Source organism: Rattus rattus, chromosome 1 (assembly GCF_011064425.1).
Source record: "Rattus rattus isolate New Zealand chromosome 1, Rrattus_CSIRO_v1, whole genome shotgun sequence".
Taxonomy (NCBI): domain Eukaryota; kingdom Metazoa; phylum Chordata; class Mammalia; order Rodentia; family Muridae; genus Rattus; species Rattus rattus.
The window spans coordinates 142,130,320-142,136,319 of NC_046154.1; positions in this window are offsets into that span (position 1 = coordinate 142,130,320).

The window sequence follows — 6,000 nt, forward strand, 5'->3', positions numbered from 1 at the left end:
GTCTTCTTCTGACTGCCTTCTGATTAAGAGGTAGAACTCTCAGTTCTTCTCCAGCACTGTGTCTGCCTACATGCTGCCATGCTTTCTGCCATCATGATAATGGACTGAACTTTCGAAAGTATAAGTCAGCCCCGATTTAATATTGTTCTTTATAAGCATTGCTTTGGTCATGGTGTCTCTCCACAACAATGAAAACCTAATAAGACATACATACATACATACATACATACATACATACATACACACACACCTACACACACACATACATACATACATACATACATACATACACACATACACACACACACATACATACATACATACATACATACATACACTGCATTGTATAGCAAGAATTTGAAAAAGTTTGTTTTTTAGAAGTTATTTTCAGGGGGTTGGGGATTTGGCTCAGTGGTAGAGCGCTTGCCTAGGAAGTGCAAGGTCCTGGGTTCGATCCCCAGCCCAAAAAAAAAAAAAAAAAAAAAAGAAGAAGTTATTTTCATGTTGTCCTGAATACTTTTATGTGGATTTGACCCAGACTAACATTATCTGGGAGGAGAAAAGTTCAGTTGAGAAAATGTCTCCATAAGATCAGGCTATGGGCAAGCCTGTAGAGCATTTTCTCAATTGGCTTAATTGATGGGGAAGGAGCCAGCCCAGTTTGGGTGAAGTCACTCCTGAGTTGTTGGTCCTGGGTTGTACAGGAAAAAAAACAAAACAAAAAGGAGGCTGAGCAAGTCATGGAAAACAAGCTAATAAGCTGCACTCCCCCTGGGTTTTTCACGTTCCAAATTTCTGCCCGGTTTGAGGCCTGACCATGGTTTCTCTCAATGAGCTATGACTCAGTATATGAAGGCCAAATAAACCCTGTCCTCTGTGAGCTGTTTTTGGTCAGACTGTTTTATCACAGCAATAGGAATTGTTACTAAGATAAATATTTACAGGTGATTTTTAATTATGCATGTATGGGTATGTATAGGTATATACATTTGGTTTTCAGGAGAAACATTCTAAACCCAACTCCTGTCAACCTAGAGATTTTGAGAAGATTGGTGTTTACTCTTTAAAATATTTACTTACATATATCCCATAGTCCAGAAACACAGTTTAATATATGTGCAAGTGTATTTAAGATATGATATCAGATTACAGATTTAGAGTGTTTTGTGATGGCCACATCTGTAATACCAGCATGGTCCAGCCTGTGTTATGTATCGTAAGACTTTGTCCCCAGAATGGGAGGAGGGCGACTCTAAAATCAGTGGTGGAGAAAATTACCTTCATGAAAATAATTTAGAATGAGATGAAAATATGTTGGTTCTGTGTTTTAAGAAAGAGAAGTAATAAGTCTTTAGAATTATTAAGCTTTAAGAGTTCCTGTGGTTGGAGAGATGGCTCAGTAGTTAAGAATACTTGTTTGCTGCTCTTACAGAGGACCACATGGCAGCTAACAACTGTCCATTACTCCACTTCCATCACTTGATACCCTTTTTTGACCTTGGCCAACACTGTATACATGGGATACACAGACGTACATGTGGGTGAAACACCCACACACATAAAATAAATTCTTTTTAAAGGAGTTCCTCTGCTGACATATTACTAAGAAGTAGTGAAAGACTTTCCTGAGACATGTGATTGTGATGAGTGTAACATTCACTGAAGCCTTTTCACTGCCCAAGATCAACCAGTTCAGAATGTGTCAACTCTTCTGCTGAGACAAAAAAAAAACCAACAAAAAGCAAAAGAGCATCAGGGAATCTGTTTATTGACTAGATCTGATTATCTGTATAAGCAAGAGTGCTCGGACTGCCACTTGCAGGTCATCTGTATTGTTATGTAGCTCATGTGGGCTATCTTTTGTTAGTTCACTTTTTTTTCCTTTTTAATCGTCATTTTATTCTTTGAAACAGGGTCTCATTTAGCCCATGTCTGTTGTAAACTCACTGTATAGGATGACTTTGAATCATTGATCCTCCTGCCTCCACCTCCTAAGACAGTGTTTCTCAAACTTCCTAATGCTATGATCCTTTAATACAATTCCGCAGGTTGTGGTGAACCCCAATCATAAAATTGTCATTGCTACTTCATAACTGTATTTTTGCTATTGTCATGTGTAGTAGTACCCAATAATCTTACTCAAATAGACCCTGGTGGTGGTGGCGGTAGCTCTCCTTGCTACCCACCCTGGTGGGTTTTTGAATGAAACACACACACACACACACACAACACACACACACACACACACACACACACACACATCACAGCCTTTATATTTTGATATTCTTTTAACAGCTCAATGGTTGAGCCACTTCCAAACCTCTCCACATAGCTAACAACGCCCCCCCCCCATATTCCTAAGTAATAACTTACTAATCATCCTAAACAGGTTGCAATAGCAGCTATAGAAGGACTGGATCTAAGCCTTGTGTCCTTAAATGATTTGTATAGGCAGATAAAAGTGCATGCTCAGAAGTTCTGGTCCTTATGTGGATGGGGACAACCAGAACCCTGTCATCCAGTGTGTTGTGATGCTGGCAGATACAATTGTATCTAGCCACTGCTTGCTTGCTTGCTTGCTTTTCTCTCTCTTTCTTATTTTATTTTTTGGGGGGATGGGGGATTAAGATAGAGTCTTACTATGTAGCCATGCTTGAACTCACTCCATATCCCAGACTGGCTTCTCAACCTCCTGACCACCAATTAGTTTCCTTTTTTTTTTAAAGATTTATTTATTTATAATATATGAGTACACTGTAGCTGTCTTCGGACACACCAGAAGAGGCCAACAGATCTTATTACAGATGGATGTGAAACACCACATGGTTGCCGGGAGTTGAACTCAGGACCTCTGGAAGAGCAGTCAGTGCTCTTAACCACTGAGCCATCTCTCCAGCCCCACCAATTGGTCTCTCACCAATAGGTTCTGTCAGAACAAGAAGTTGAACATGGAGTAAATCAACAGATTTGAAAGGTGATTCTAGGAAATGCCACCACAGAGTCGTAGGAAAGTGAGACAGGGAGGGAAAAAGGCAAAAAGGACTATGATATCAAATCTATCTCTGGGGGCCCTCTGGGGACCTTCGGAGTGCAGGATACATAGTAGGGTATAAATATGGTACCATGAGGCTCTAAGGTACTTTACTCAGCAGCAGGTGAGCTATACATTTACTGCCTATGTTCACTTCATTTGGGAAGTGGGATATGAGGTGCACACTTTGGCCAAGTGTGCAAGACCCCAAGCTTGGAAAATGAAAGAATGGGGAATCCTATATGATGAACTTTGCCTTTGATTAACTACTCAGTAATCACAATGGCAGAAATTTAGGGAATTAGCCATGGGAGAAAAATCAGGGCCACCTCCCTAGGGCAATGGAGGAGGCTTCCGAAGAGAAGTAACACAGAAGTACAGGAAATCTAAAGGGTGCAAGGCAGTTGTCCCAGAAGAGAAAAGGACACATGGGACCAGATGACCTAGGAAAGGACACCATCCTACCTGTCACAAGCACAGGTCTTGGGTTTCTGGACAGAGGGCCCCAGGACAGCCTTTATTCTGGGGACAGGAAGTACAGTTCCCAGGGAAAACAGCTCTTGCTGCAAACTTGCCACTGTTGCTGAGTGCAGAGTCAGAGCCTCAGATGTAAGGTGGGAAGAACAAAGGTAGAGGTAGGTAACAGCAGACCCTTCCTTTGTTCATAATTGGAAGGTAAAACAGTAAATAAACCAAGCCTGCTAGTTTGCACTGTGATCCTAGTTACTACCAAAGCAAAGACAGGAGGGTTGTAGATTCCAGGATAGCCTGGACAACATTGTAAGAAGCTGTTTAAGAAAAAGAAATAGAGGAAAAAAAGAGTGAAGAAGTAACAAGTAACAAAGTTGACTTTTCAAAGGGCAACGAAGAGCTGGGATGGAGTGCAGGCAGGGAGATTTGCATAGTGTGCTCAAGGCCCTGAGGGCTCATCTCCAGCTCCAGGGAAGACACCTGATGTGTAGACACTAGATCACTAAGCACAGGTAATTAAGCTAATAGTACTGTAGACAGGGATGAAACCCTGCGTACAAACATGTGCTACTTCATCAAAAGTGACGGGGATTAGCGATATGAGTTCCACCTCACAGCTCAGTGCTGCAAGGAATACAGCCAATCCAGTAGTTATTTCCACAGTGTTCTCGGGTGCTTTTCATGAGCCTTGTCTCCCTCTAATGACAGTTGGGTATTCTGATTGGTAAAGCAGAAACCTACCATTTCTTCTTCAAAAATTATCAAGATTATAGTCAATAATGGTTCCCGGATATGCAGTGCATTAAAAGTTTGTTCTGTGATGGCTCTATGGTTAAGAGCACTTACTTCTCTTGCGAAGGACCTGGGTTCAATTCCGAGCACCCATGTGGCAACTCACAACCATCTATGGTTGCAGTTCCAGGGCATGTGATGTGCTCTTCTGGCCTCTATGGATACTACACATATGCTTACATGTAGTGTACATACATACATACATACATAATTACATGCAACTAAACACTTAAAAACATATTTTTTAAAGTTGTCCTTAATCTGCTTAAATAACTTCCTATAAGCACTGCCACTTTGAAAGTCCCTGATGTAGGTCAGTCAGTCAAGTGTTTATCCTGAAAGTACAAGAACTTTAGTTTGATATCAGAACCCTTTTTTTTAAGCCAGATGCACTAATAGCAATAAAAGCTTGGTATGGCCCCCAGTGCTTACAATCCCAGCACTGAAAAGGAAGAGACAGGCAGATCCCCAGACTCACTAACCAGCCAGCCTAGCCTAGTTGGTGAGTTCTAAGCCAGTGAGAGACTCTGTCTCCAAATAAGTGTATGGCACTGGAGGAATGACACCTGAAGCTATCCCCAGAGCGCCACCGGCAGCCACATACATGTACACCTTCGAACACACACAAAAGTAAATAAAAATGTAAAAATGTTTAAATGAGAAGAAAGCATTAGCCCACTACCACTGTGTAAATTAAATTTCTACTAAATTTTTAGAGAATACATGAAGAATTAAAATTACTATTAATAATAATAGTAATAATAACAATAATAAACCATAAACTAAACACACACATAGAAAAAAACCATCCAGCTGTGCTGTGGAAACAGGAGGCTCAGAAACTCAAGGTCATCCTCAGCTACAGGGTGAATTTTCAAGGATCCTGGATTGCAAACCAAGACCATTTCCTTCAGTGCAGTCCCTGAATTTGCAGTGTGTGCCACAAGGTGGCAGTAGGTCTCTTGCTTCATATACCATTACTGAATAAAAAGAGCACTTGCAGAGACCACGAGACGGTTGAGACGGTTGTGATTGTAGACGTGAGCGAGAGTAGAGGCAGAGGCATCTGGAAGCGGGAGGAGTGGGTCGTTAAGAGAGAGCAAGAGGAGAAACTGAAAGCCAGGAGACGAGAACTGAGAACCAAGAGCGAACAAAGGAACAAGGAGAGGAGACAAAAGAAAACGAAGAAGCACACAGAAGAATGGCCAAAATGACAGGGTTTTACAGAATCGGAAGCTGGGGTCGGGGAAGAGAAACCCCTGAGCTGGGGGAGTTGAGGAAAGTGCAGAGAGGAGCTACTGCTACTGAGCGAGCCCAGAGCGCCCCCCCGACCCCCAGTCTGCTCTGCTCTGTTAACAGGCACTTCAGTTAGTCTTCTGTGCCAGCTTTCCTTTGGGACCCGACAGCCATCGTTTCCAAATCCTTAAGAATGTTCAGCAAGCCCCTCAACTTCAGATGAAGATGGAATCGAAGGCTTCGTCGGGCCATAATCACCAATATGCCCACAAACGCCTATAAACCCAGTTCCTGGAAGACCGGAGGGGAGGAGGGGAGCAAGAATTCAAGGTCATGGTTTGGTTAGTTGTACATTCCAGGCCATCCTGGGCCCTGTGAGTCACTGTCCTCAAGTAACAAAGCAAAAAACAGCTTCCTATAGTAGGAGTGGGGCGGGGTTAATTTGACCCTCTTCCTGATAGGTCTAAGCA